This window comes from Palaemon carinicauda, chromosome 37, assembly GCF_036898095.1.
Source record: "Palaemon carinicauda isolate YSFRI2023 chromosome 37, ASM3689809v2, whole genome shotgun sequence".
Lineage (NCBI taxonomy): Eukaryota > Metazoa > Arthropoda > Malacostraca > Decapoda > Palaemonidae > Palaemon > Palaemon carinicauda.
The window spans coordinates 47,324,213-47,339,212 of NC_090761.1; the positions used below are offsets into that span (position 1 = coordinate 47,324,213).

The following is a 15,000-nucleotide window of genomic DNA, read 5'->3' on the forward strand; positions in this document are numbered from 1 at the left end:
TGCGAGGAAAGTAAATAAACAAATAAACTACAAAAGTAATGAACGATTAAAATGAAATATTTCAAGAACAGTAAAAACATTAAAATGGATCTTTCATGTATAAACTATTTACTAAGGAATGATTAAGGGCAATAAACACTCCTCTTTTGGTGACGTCTCACGAGCCGTTTCGAAAAGAATTTTTTTTTTTTTTTAAAGGACGTTTAGTTCACATCTCTTCTTGATATTTGCGGTACAAGCACAAAGAACAATAATAAACCCTGATGCAGTTTTCCAGTGATTTAACCTATCTCGTTTCGCCGGTTAGCGAGTTCGGCCTTCAAAAGCAGTTGACAAGACACCTTACGATACTTGATTTTCAGTCTCGTCAAACCCGACTGAATAAAGCAGATAAAACTGCCTTTTCTCGCCATTTAGAAGCAAACACGGAAAAATGCGCTAAGTATAGAGAGAAAGATGATTCAGCTGCTAATTATAGAGAGAAATATAATTCAGTTCATCAGCATAATTTCCAATGTATCGCTCAAACATAAAAAAAAACATTCATACATAAATAATACAAATTAGCATTCACCATTTTGATTATGCAGATGAAAATACAACATAAACGTATCATAGACATTTTCATCTCTCTCTCTCTCTCTCTCTCTCTCTCTCTCTCTCTCTCTCTCTCTCTCTCTCTCTAAAACGCAATTACAGACAAAACTCGTTAGTTCCGAAAGCCACAAATATCTTGAGCCTCACATTTGATGGGTTGTGGGTTAAACATTCTCTTCCTACAACACTCAGTCTCTCACCATTAGTTTCTCAAAAGGCAAATGGAGGTTACAATCGGTTTGTGGCAGTCAGCCACGGCCTGTGCAGTCCTGCAAAGTGCAGGATCACGATCAGGATGTGCTGACATAGCAACGTTCATCGATTATTATTATTATTATTATTACTAGCCAAGTTACAACCCTAGTTGGAAAAGCAATATGCTATAAGCCCATCGGCTCCAATAGGGAAAATTGACCAGTGAGGAAAGAAAATAAGGAAATAAATAAATGATGAGAATAAATTAACAATAAATCATTCTAAAAACAGTAACAACGTCAAAACAGAGATGTCCTATATGAACTATTAACAACATTAAAAACAGATATGTCATATATAAACTATAAAAAGACTCATGTCACCCTGGACAACATAAAAACAAGAATAATGATGATCATGATTAATAATAATGTTCATGATAATGATGCTAAAACGTGTTGGTATATCTCTCTGGCATTGTCTCCTCCAATGATGATGATTACAGTAACCAGAATATAGATCACAGAACGATAAAGTGAATTCCATTAAAAAAACAATTTTCTCACAGTTGCTCAGTGATGTAGGAAGTTCCCACAAATCATGAGAATTCTCGGCTGCAGCACGCACGTCACCTGTTAGCCTTTTCCCTCTAGAATACACTAATCAGTTCCACGACTCGTGTTTACCGCTACTGGTAAATTCATTATTATTGTTGTTGTTGTTATTTACAGTTTATCATTAATTTGTGTTAATTGATCATGAAGGTCAATCTTATAAATAATTATCCTCTATTGAGACTAAATAATTACCACACATAATATACACACACACACACACACACATATATATATATATACTGTATATATATATATATATATACATATATATACTATATATATATATATATATATATACTGTATATATATATGTACATATATATATATATATATATATATATATAAATGAATATATATATCTATATATTTGACAAGTAAAAGATAGACATTAAGAATAACAGAATGGGTTCCTCGAGATTGTAAAAGAAGCATTGGAAGGAAGAAAAGACGAAGTATTGATGAACTAAAAAAGTTTGCGGGTGTGGACTGGCATAGTAAGACCATAAACAGACGCAAGTGGAAGGAAGTGTCTGAGGTATTTGTTCTGCTGTGGACCAGTAACGGATGATGATGATAAAGATGATAATATTTAAGCGTGTGTGAAAATAAAGACTATCATGCCCTGACACTTACTGAATGTTCTCTAAAAATGAGAAATCAATAAAACAAAACACTTTGAAAATTATCTATCATAACTATATGCGAAATAGACTTTTAAAGATTTTCATAACGTTTTCAGACATAATTTTTCATCTCTATTCTACTCACATGTCTGTATCTTCACCTCGAATGAAGACACAAGAGATGAAAACAAATAGGAAAGAACTATCTTACCTCACTCCCTCCACCTAGTCCCCCCAGACCATTCTTCTTCCTGTCTCTATTCGTTGATATGCCTGTTCCACTGTCATTATAATAAAAAAAACTCTCCCTCTTGATAAATGACTCTGAGATAAGCGAACACAAAAGATGGGTCCAATTTATGTCTTTTACGACGACTTATTTAATAAAGCTGTACCGTTTTATGTACCTAATTACGTGCTATTAGTAAGTACAACTCCACTAATATTTTTTTTTCTATTTATTTATTCATTCCTCGATTATTTCTTTATGAAGACATTCAGCAACCGAGATGTCGTTGGATTAAAATTACTAGATGCCAAATATATCCTGTGAGAAACAAAATAATAATAAAAAAAGTAAAATTTACGAATTTTAGTATAACTTATGAATGGATGGCAATTATGGATTGATTTACACATCTTTCCCCTAAATGTGTATACTTGTGAGAGAGAGAGAGAGAGAGAGAGAGAGAGAGAGAGAGAGAGAGATAACATTTCCGGTGGAATAACAAATGAGGCCTGAGAACACTACATCGCTGGACCAAGTTTGTTCCTGGAGTGTATTCGAGCAACGCCTTGTTAGACAAGATCTGTATACCTCTGAATATGATTGTTTTGAGCCATCCCTTGGCATATGACAATCTAAGATATCTTACCGTAAATTCGCCCAAAATGATTGAAAAAATTCTCCTTATTTCTAGTTTTTACGATGGAAATACAAAAATTCTGATTTTATACCACAACGCTCCGGAAATGTTATGGGGAATATGTTTAATAATATGATAATAATAACTATAATTTCTATAATTTTTATAGGTTATATATGACATATCTGTTTTGACGTTGTTACTGTTTTTAAAATGATTTATTGTTAATTTGTTCTCATCATTTTTCTATTTCCTCATTTGCTTTCCTCACTGGGCTATTTTCCCTATTGAAGCCCTTGGGCTTATGGCATCTTGCTTTTCCAACTAAAGTTGAAGCTTGACTAGTGATAATAATAATGATAATAATAATAATAATAATAATAATAATAATCTCTTTAGATTGTGTGGATGGAAAAGGATGGAGAACGAAGCATGTAAATGACTTGAAAAGACGAATAAAAACTAGTTTCGTTTAATATTCTGATAAATCCGGTTAAGGATAATTAACCGGCAAAGGTATGTGACACGTGATAAGTGCTAAAGTGGTGGTGGTACTGCTGAAGAGGTGGAAGAATATGTTCTTCTGTTCTGAGGGTTTATCTCTACTAATCGGTGCTATGGAAACCATTAGTGAAGAATAAAAAACCGATTAATTACACCGACCTCTGTTTAAGTGATTTTGTAGACTTTGACACTGAATTAAAACATCTCCCCTATATAATAAAGTTGTGTATATATATATATATATATATATAACCAGTCACTCTCAACGGCGTTGCCAGACGTATACCTACTCGATCATTCCCCTTTCCCTTGGGAAGGAAGGAGAGGGAGTAGTTATACCCTGGTGAGAGGGGTTACCCCGAGAGGTACACTCGGAAACCACAAATTGTGTGTGTGTGTATATACATATCTATCTAAATATTTAGTCGTCATTCCTAATGGGTAATACGGAAAAATTAAGATGTAAACCTAACATTATTACCATAACTTTAAGCAACTGATAATTATGGTAAATAAAAGTAAGCTTAAAACAATATGAATCACGATAGGCATTTCAACTTTCAAGTAAGAACCAACATGAAACAGGGATTTCATGACACTTCAAAGTCTTCTTACTGAAAAAGAGTGGGGCGTATTTGCCGTAGTCCTTCGCGTTTCTCTGTCTAAACAAACACCCACATTGTGTTCACTAGGTAAATAAGACCACCCTAACAAAATAACAATATCAAAATTCATAAAACTTTCGTATCCAGATATGTAGACCACATGTTTAAAAAAAAAACACAGACAATACAAAATTTAAATAATGGGTATTAATAAAAGTCGCACACTGTAAAATTTGAAAAACAAAAACAAAATCAAACACGCTCCCACAAGCAATAGAAACATTGTAATACAAGTACAAAATGAATGACAAGAGTATACGAATTTCATAGCCACTGGTACAATTACGACACCCAGAGCATTGTGAGAAAAAAAAATAAAGAAAAAAAAAACGTTATTACAGGATCCGAAAAGCATTAGTCTATCCTTATCTCTTAAGTACAGTAGGAGTTTTAAGTCCTCTTGGATGGTAATGGATTAATCGCTTTAAAGAAGATTGTCTTTCCAGATAATAGCGGAGGCGGGTATTGTTCTCCGAGCTTCTCTATGTATTCAGAAACTGTTTATAGAGTGAAGTCTATAGTTCAAAAGTTATGATGTCACTTTTCTTACACGACACTATGTATTGCAAATATTCATATTCAAGTGTTTGCCACCAGGTCTCCTCCCTTCAAAAGAATATTATGGTATACTATTGTACGCGACCCATAAAATATGATTGCTAAATATTTAGATAAATATGCCAATACATGGACCCATCGCTCACCAGGGTATGGGTACTTCCCGTCCCCCTACCCTAGGGGCGGGGAGAACTCATCATGACTGAAAAAATATACATATTTATAGGCCAGACACTTGTTCTTTACTATAGGAGAGGTGCCAACTTTTTTTTCCATTACAGCTTTAATTATTACAATATTTCAAAAGGTAACACTTCTAAGCAATGGTGATTAAAACAACAATAATAATGACAATCTTAATCGGAACAGCCTATAACAAAATTTAATCATGATCTTACAACAAAAATTTTGGTTAATTTTAAAATGACATTGGTCTTGTCCCCTCATATTTAGGCCTTCTAAATTTTTAAAGACTTACATTATATTCAAAGAGCGAGAAGCATTTAAGCACGTCTGGTCTCTAAGTTTTCAAAAAAGGGAAAATAAATGCTTGTAATAAAATATTTACAATTTACTTTCACATCATGCCACCATAAATTCAACAGTGTAAAAATAAATACGAATGTTTTGAACTAGCCTACATCTAAGTAGGTTTGTCAAGTATAAGGAAAAATATATTTGCATTATACTTTCTGTATATTATGGAAATGACTAACATTTACATAAACATTAAAATATACATTCAAACGATTTTCTAATATCAAGGAATAATAGTAAAATGCAGAATATGAATTATCAACTCTTGCGAGCTTCCTCGTTCACTGACCTCAATCCAATGACGATGTTGACCCCAAGAGCTACATATATATTGACCCTTTCCGCGTAAGTAGGACACCGGAGAAAGCTACATGGTCAGACGGTGAGGCCATGTGCTTTCAGTAATATGCCCCCAGCAAAACTACCCACTGGTCTTAGATTCAATATCTAGGTGACCTGTGAATGCAACTAATTGGTGTCACCTAAATTTCTTTTGATCGATTTGGTGCGTTCGTGTAACAATTTGGTATAAGAATTTATGATATATAATTATAGTAAAGGTATTTCCGTTACGTTCAACAAACTATAGGGAAAATTCATGTTGTATATCTTAGTTATATCATTACACGATTCTTAACACGTCTCTATCTTTTGAATGTGAACTGAAAAATGAAAAAAATAAATGGAGTGAATAATGAACTACCTGCCTATCTATATACGTCATAATCATTATTCTTAGTGCTTCAACATCAGGCTAGGTTTTACCCTATCGACTCGACTCTCTTACAAAGAGATATTCCTATATATGTATATAAACATACACACACACACACACACATATATATATATATATATATATATATATATATAATATACAGTATATATAATATATATATATATATATATTCATCCTTTATTATTATTATCATCATTACTTGCTAAGATACAACCCTAGTTGGAAAAGCAGAATGTTATAAGCCCAAGGGTCCCAACAGGGGAAAATAGCCAAGTGAGGAAAGGAAACTAGGAAAAATTAAATATTTTACGAGCAGTAACAACATTAAAATAAATATTTCCTATAAAAGTTATAAAAACCTTAACTTGCTGGATCAATATTAGTGGTGGCTTTTAAAGCCTGACCTTTTCATAATTCATTGGTCATCCAATTTTCCACCTTTCCTACTCTTCACAATCTTTTAATGTATTTATTTTCCTATTATTTCTACTCATCTCGCCGTCGATGATGTTTATAGATACGATGCAAGGTTCCTTTCTTGCTAATATTAATTTTCAATATATATCCAAAAAGTTTTAAGCTAGCTATCTTGACTTAGGCATCTGCACCAAAACATGTTATGATTTTCTCTACACTTTTCCCATATTTACAGTTTCCTTTGCCTTTGTTAGCCCTTCTTTATTTAATCTTTATCTAACTTATTCAAAAACAACGAAATAAAATTTCAACCAAAATATTTGCGTTCCTACATACATATTCACAACGTAACCTCACTAACCTTTTGCTGTGTATTGATACTTTCAGTACTTTTCACCCTTTTTCACTACTTTCATTTGACATTCTTCACTTATCTCGTTCATTGTATCAAGCTTGCTACCATAATCTTACGTGTATCATTAACATCCCTTTTAGTCCCTTCCCAAGACCGCCTTCATTTAATTATTCGTAAAGATCATTGCAATAGAGAAAGTCATCAACACCATTAATACTGTATTTGAATACGATTCTCAATTGAATGTGCTAAAACGATGGCTACATTAGATAAATCTCACAATCCTTCAATCGTCCTTGAGTCTGTTTAAAAAAAAAAAAAAAAAAAAAAAAAAAAAAAAAAAAAAAAAAAAAAAAAAAAACTTCGTATTTCTTATCCACTTTACATTCTAGGAAAATTTCTTCGACTGAAAGAAAATGAATATCTAATCATTCTGTGTTTCAAGAAAAGCTTTACTACTTTTCCATTATTTTCTACAACAAAATTCCTTAGTTAATTGAAATTTCGAGAATGTTCATTAGCTCTCCTCTCTACCTTCTGTATATATAATACTGTCTCATCATCGAATACAATATGTTCATCCCGTTGTCATGATATTGCTTACTTATCTATTTTTTTTTTTTTTTTACAAATCTCATGTGTCATCATTGTATGTATCTATTCCACAATTTCTTTCATGAATATTCCCCTTTGAATTTTGAACAGATTCATTCCCGGAAGTTACACGGGTTATCTATCACCCCCACCGCCGTTATTCTTATTTCATAACGGTCTCTTCAATTGTTTGGCTAAAAGTAAAATCACTGATCGCCGCCATAGCTCATCCCACCTCTCAATGGAGCGTTCTAAACATTGTGGAGTCTGTGCATTAAATGCAAGAGTTGTTATATTATTATTATTACTAGCCAAGCTACAACCCTAGTTGGAAAAGCAATATGCTATAAGCCCAAGGGTTCCAACAGGGAAAAATAGCCCAGTGAGGAAATGAAATAAGGAAATAAACAAATGATGAGAATAAATTAACAATATATCATTCTAAAAAACAGTAACAGCGTCAAAACAGATATGTCCTATAAACTATAGAAAGACTCATGTCAGCCTGGTCAACATAAAAACATTTGAATTTAGCCTTCTGAAGCTTTCAATGAATTTTGTCAAATTTTTCATTTAAAATGGCAATTTTTCCATCAGCTTCCGTTCCTAATATATTTTCTATTTCATTTACTCTGATGTATGAAACTTATTCTCTATTGTTTTCTTATATTATGACAAATACAATCTCCTATTCCTCGTAAAGTCTCTATCTTCAGCATCCATTTGCTTGACAAAATACAACACTAATTCTCCTCCTGTCTAACATTTATTCTTTCCCAATATTTTTATATTCTTACGTTTTAAATAACATTCTATATATATATATATATATATATATATATATAATTATATATATGTATATATATGTGTATACATATATATATATATATATATATATATTATATATATATATATATATATATATATATATATATATATATGTCTGTGTGTGTGTAGGAGAGAGAGAGAGAGAGAGAGAGAGAGAGAGAGAGAGAGAGAGAGTGAGAGAGAGAGAGAGAGAGAGAGAGAGAGAGAGAGAGGAATAAGTAAGGGGGACAATAACTAATAAATTCCTTGCAAAATTGTATATTATATCGATTCGAAGATAACCAACGACACAAATCTATAAAAGACAGTAGAATCTATAATAAAAGAAACAGCTCAACTAATCGCTCACCATAAGTGGTTTTGGCTGTTATAAGTTTATATAATTATATATAAAAATATCAACACTGAATAAAAAAAGCACATTTTATAATGGATATTCACCTGAAGAGAAATATCTCGCAATTTCATTACCAGTTGTGAAAGACTTGATAGAAAAATGAAAAATAAAAATGATAAAGAAGAACCGATGGGGTCGACTTTATCACCATCACCAAACGTTGTAAATATAAGTGAATTTATCATGTTTCTTTTTAAAAAGGTGTTTAACAATTATAAATGCATTATGTTTTCCACTAAGTTTTAATAGTATTTTATGGTTGAGTAATCGGAACAATAGTCGAATAATAATAATAATAATGATAATAATAATAATAACAATGTTGCTATAATAATAATAATATGGTTGCTAATAATAGCAATAATAATAATAATAATAATAATAATAATAATAATAATAAAAACGACATATTCTAAAGATAAATCAAAAGACGTTTCAGTTGAAAAGATTTCCTCGTAATAGAAAAAAAAAATCCTGAAATCTCACAAAAAAAAGAAAGAAAAAAAAGAAGAAAAAAGAAGGGACAAAGAAGAACTGGCAACAAGCAAGTTGAACCGCTTAGCCTTGAGCTGCATCGCCTTGCGAGACTTTGGCAGCGACAGGATCCATTGATCTCGGGTTACCGTGATATTGCACAATAGGTAACCGAGTAGTGTTCTTGGCTAATATGCCATACCATGTTTAGAACTACCAATGCCAGTAATTAGTAGAAACAGACTGAAGAGATAATAAGAGACAATAATAATTATAATACTATTTAAGGATCTAAGTGGTTCTACCAAGGAACGTGATTTGCTTCGCTCATAGTGGGTGAGAAGGTTTCGACAGTGACGTAAATGGCATTTTGAGACATTTCACGGTTCGATAGATTTTCCAGTTTCGGGGTCCTATCCTCGGTATCGTCTAGGTTATTATTATTATTATTATCTATTAGTCAAGCTACAAACCCTAATTGGAAAAGCAGGATGCTATAAGCCTAAGGGCTTCAACAGCGAAAATAGCCTAGAGAGGAAAGGGAATAAACAAACTACACATGAAGTACTGATTAATTAATATGAAATATTCTAAGACCAGTACCGGATAACAACGTTAAAATAGATCTACCATATATATATATATATATATATATATATATGAAGAGAGATTTATGCCAGCCTGTTTAACATAAAAACGTTCGCTACAAGTTTGAACTATTCAAGTTCCACAATTCAACTGCCCGATTAGGAAGATCATTCCATAATCTGGTCAAAATCCGTCGATAGTTCGAATAATCATACGAATAATTACAATATATGTAATTCAATAACATCGAGGACAGATTTATAATTATGAAAGTCATAGACTATACGTTTGATATTGTAATTGGATGGGTCTATGAATTGTTACGTTCAAAGATATATATATATATATATATATATATATATATATATGTATATATTAAATTCCACTTAATTAGAATGTTTTCATAAAGAAAAACCATCACAACAAAATGATACAATTCAAGTACAAGTGTATTTTTACTGAAAAGCTTTCAATAATTCTCCGGAAGGAATAGACATATCCGGTTCATAACGTTAATTCTATTCAAAAAATGGGGTGGATAAGGAGTGTTAAAAGCACTCATACTAGGCCGAGTAAAACAAGCACAACTTCAAAGCTTACAATCTCCATAATCTTCACCGGAAGACACCTAAAAACCTGCTGAAAGAACAAATAAAAAAAATAATCACGAAACCGGTTTTTAAACATTTACTTCCCGTACCTAGTTCCCTCCCACCGTCACCTCTTTCCAACTTTTATCATCTCATACACACGAATTAATAAGCATATTGGTTTTTTTTTCTTTAATCACTAGTCTTAAATTCTACCTTGAATGGGGTGGCCAGGATAGTTGGTCTTTCTGGCATCCTAACATGTCCTTAAGGGTGAATTTTCTAGTCCCGACTCCCAAAACTTTTTTCTTGTGCTTAGTATGTGTTAGTATCAATTTACAGCTGGATGGACGTTCAGCTTATAGTCTGGGATGAAATAAAATCCCAAAGATTCACAGGCTGAACACTGAGCCAGAGTATTTCCCAGAATCTTACTATTATTTAGTTTACATATTAATCTTGAAAAGCCAGTGCAGACAATTTACTTAGACTATATTAGTTAACTAATTTTCGTCAACTTATTTGTGTCTAGACCTAAGCCTTCTCTTGATGCAGCCCCGTATGAGAAATCTGGCATATAACCAGCATCAACTTTTAATCTCTGTCAACTGAATGTTAATTAATTCAACTCTGCCTCAACAATCAACCCCTCTAATGGTCAGGCATCATATAGGCCTAGGCCTATTTCCATGACAGGGAATGTCTTTAGCTTATTCCAACACCTGAATTTATCACATTTCAGCTACTGATACTTTCCTCTTCGTAGGGGTAGAATAGACTCTTTAGCTATGGTGAGCAGATCTCCTAGGAGAAGGACACTACAAAATCAAACCATTGTTCTCTAGTAGTCGTGGGTAGTGCCATAGCCTCTGTACCATGGTCTTCCACTGTCTTGGGTTAGAGTTCTCTTGCTTGAGGGTACATTCGGGCACACTATTCTATTTCATTTCTTTTCCTCGTGTCTTGTTAAAGTTTTTTATAGGTTATATAGGAAATATTTCTTTTCTTGTTGTTACTGTTCTTAAAATATTTCATATCCTGCTTCCTTTCTAACGTGGGCTATTTTCGCTGTTGGGGCTACTAGGCTTATAGCATCTTGCTTTTCCAATAATAATAATAATAATAATAATAATAATAATAATAATAATAATAATAATAAAAATTACTTAACTTCATGCACATACATTACAGTTCTCTCACCAACTTTTGCAGTTTATCGTGGAAATCGAACAAAGGATTTTGATTCTAAATGAGTGGTTAGTGAACGTACCTTTATCGACATTCTTAAATTTATCAGCAACTAATTATCTACCTTGGTAACAGACTTATTTCATGGTGTACATCTATTTACAAGTAAACGAATGCATCTCTCTCTCTCTCTCTCTCTCTCTCTCTCTCTCTATAATATATATATATATATATATATATACGGTGCATATCTATCTCAGTATACAGACAGGGAAAATAGAAATAGCCAAATAATTCTCTCTTAAATTATTAATTGGAGATTGTAAAGGTCAATTTCTATAACGGACAATCAAGATACTAACTGAAACTCATAATCTTTTACTGTATATATATATATATATATATATATATGTGTGTGTGTGTGTGTGTGTGTGTGTGTGTGTATGCTACAGTATGTACTTCTTTGTTTCTTAACCATCACACATGAAACACGACTAGAATAATTACGAAATTATTTCTTACTTCAAGAAAACAAGTATTTCAAGGTTTTCTCTTCTTAGGTCTGTAGACAAAATAAAATTGAGAATAACGAATTAAAATACTATGCACTTACCGCACAGCCCCCCACCAACCCATGGAGCAGCGTGGCCCAAAATTTCTCCACAGTGTCTAAATTCACAACACAGCACCACAAAAAAATAATCACAGAACTCGTCACACCTCCATATTAGCACAACCACACTGCGGCACCAGCAACAGCACACGAATGACCTATCACGTGCACTGCCAACACTGCACTAAGGCTTCGTGAACCGCGTTACCTCGGTGCCGAGCCAGCAAGTTCTTCTTCCAGCAGTTATATTGTCCAGCTGGACTCCTATGAGGACGGGAGTGGTATCCCTAGTCCAACAGTGGCTGGACTGGATGACTCTGGCTGGTAGTACTCCCCCTGTCCCATCTCATTGTTCATGGATGCCTAATAAGGATAAGGAGGGAGGGAGATTGTTCATTATCTTTTCATCCCGGTGATTTTTCTTCGAGGGAAGGTTTTATCGAATTCTTTCTTTGACCTATTGAAAATAAATTGCTCTCGAAATGCGTTGATATCTTTTCTCAGAATTGCTTTGTTGCTGAGAAAAACAATATCACTAATCTCTATATGGTGGAAAAATAATATAAATGACTTCTCAATCAACTAATCTTGCTGCCTTAGGAGGTGACATCAGATATACCCTTTTTTAAGTCAGTTTAAAAGAAATGGAATTTCCAAAGCTGATGTGGAAGTCCACATAACTCATGAATAAAAAAGGAGAAAATATATTTTCCCAAATAGACAAAAAAGTCAAAGAAACCTATAACCAACTACGAATTTAAAATAGCGTGAGGTGTGAGAACAGGTGCCACATGAGCCTCATTGTATACATATAAAGAGATACGAGGATACATGTGAATAGGGGTACATTATTAGGCTCTAACATCTTCCCAAAAAGTGTCCCAGTTGCCGCCTAGTACAACGGCTTGACCTTTATAAATCAAAAATGCGAATGACTGCTTTGAGAACCATAGTCAAATGAAGTATTGTTAGCGCTCGTCATCAATGTTGGTAAACTAGTTATCAATGGAACACAGTCTGCTATTATTCATATTAAGGGCAAATAATACGGTTTAAGTGTTAAAGTGCATGTGTATATTTTTTACTAGTAAAGAATAGTTTATATGCATCATATTTCTGTACCAAATGCTGAGGAATTTGTCAGGCATATGAAGTATAACCATTCGTAAGAGGTTTTACTTATTTTGCTGTTAATGGTCACCATTTTAGTGAATATTCAGCTTTGAGAAACTTACACTTTGATAAAATTATAATTATCTTTTTCGAAAGTACATGGAAGGATAGGTGAAGCAGATGATGTAATTTCAATATGAAATCTTTTCTTTTCACTCACTTCTCAAATTTCGTACCATAAACTAATGGATCTCTCTCTCTCTCTCTCTCTCTCTCTCTCTCTCTCTCTCTCTCTCATTGATATATTTACTGAGCACCAACAAGTAAATATCAACAGTAGTAAAACATTAACTTAGAGAAATGAAAATTACCGTTTAATCTGACTAAACCTAGACGTAGTGTATTCTACTTTATGAGACTAGCGTGGTTTGTGGCCACGTAATATTCATTAAATCTCACTACATCTCACATTTTTAGCAACAAAGGAGAACCTTTTGGCAAAATTAATATATCACAAGAATATTTGGTATAATGGAAATGTAGCAATTTATTTAAATGACAATGAGGCAATAATTCTTAAATTCATATGATTGAAACCCCAATGAAATTATCAAGTGAAGAGAGAGAGAGAGAGAGAGAGAGAGAGAGAGAGAGAGAGAGAGAGAGAGAGAGAGAGAAATACGAGGATTATTGATGATGATAACTTTATTCTATAGTATACGCATATAACAATAGATGACAAAGGAACCTTATTACTTAATTTTTGCAACAAACTGAGACTAAACTCATATACGTAAAGATTTATAGTAAAATGCATCAACCCAGACATTCATTCAAGAAAGTGGGAATGTTTTTCTTGACCTAGTACCATGTCGATTATCTTACGAGTCGGAACAAAGAAAGTAGGAATATATTTCTTGACCCATGTCAATGCCAGTTATCGACGTCCTACTTTCTCTTTAGAGATGTCTTATTTTTAGCGTTATTTCTAGTCTTATTTTAGTCTTATTTTTAGCCTTATTTTCAGTCTTTCGAAATAGGAAGATCGTTCTTTCTCTGTCACTGGTTTAGGTAAATCGTCTCGAAGATTACAATCATGAGTTAGTAAGTGGGAAGAAAAGTTTATATTTTCCCAACCGCCTACGTTGAATAGTCCTACCCATAGATCCGGTTCTTTATCAAAGTTCCCAAATTTCATTCGTTCGACATTTTTTTTATCTTCCTATGTTGAGATATGAGATAAATCTACAAGCTAATAATCATAACTCTGAGATTAAGTTAAACTCCTTAGGCCTGGAAAGAGGTAAACAATAATACTATCTAGAACTCTACATTAAAACTTCTTGGTTAAAGAAAAGTTATTTTCCATATGAGCCGTTCAGTTTTCAGTAAGTTGAAATGATATATAAACTTAACTATATAACAAACAAAAACAAAAAAATGTGCCAAATGACTATAACGGTTAATCTGAATGATTTTTGGCGAGTATATATAAAAGTTGTGTAAGTTGAAAATTGATCAAAACAATTTATGAAAAGATTTGGCGACCAAGGTATCCCGCGTTTTAGGTATATATATATATATATATATATATATATATATATATATATATATATATATATATATGTGTGTGTGTGTGTGTGTGTGTGTGTGTGTTAAATTTGCCCTTCAGCTTTTTTCGAAATCTATCAACCATTCAAAGGCAACTGTAGTGGGAAGATAGTTGATGACGCTTCTTCCATCTTGCACCATTTCGTGGTCTGAGGCGCGGAGGGTATGTGGAGCAATTACTTCCGCTTTTTCAAATATTTATAATTTTTATCCTCGTCTTATACGTTCATACATTCTACAAGATGCACTCAATCTTCACTGCTCCCTCCCACCTTGTGCTATAAAGACTTTTCTCTCATTGTCACTATAGATTTAATAGTCGATCATGAATGAC

At 32.9% G+C, this 15,000-nt stretch overlaps 1 protein-coding gene across 4 annotated transcripts in view; it reads right to left on the reverse strand.

Moving 5' to 3' along the window:
- Window positions 1–15,000, reverse strand: part of LOC137629627 (tripartite motif-containing protein 2-like) — a 135,477-nt gene that overhangs the window by 61,646 nt on the left and 58,831 nt on the right. The window contains exon 1 of one of the 4 annotated variants that reach the window (XM_068361138.1): window positions 11,943–12,206. The exons of 2 other annotated variants lie outside the window; for them this stretch is intronic. The gene's annotated coding sequence lies outside the window, so the exon portion shown is untranslated. Of the gene's footprint in view, window positions 1–11,942; window positions 12,207–15,000 lie in introns of those variants that run through there. One more of the 4 variants, XM_068361135.1, reaches the window with a different exon arrangement.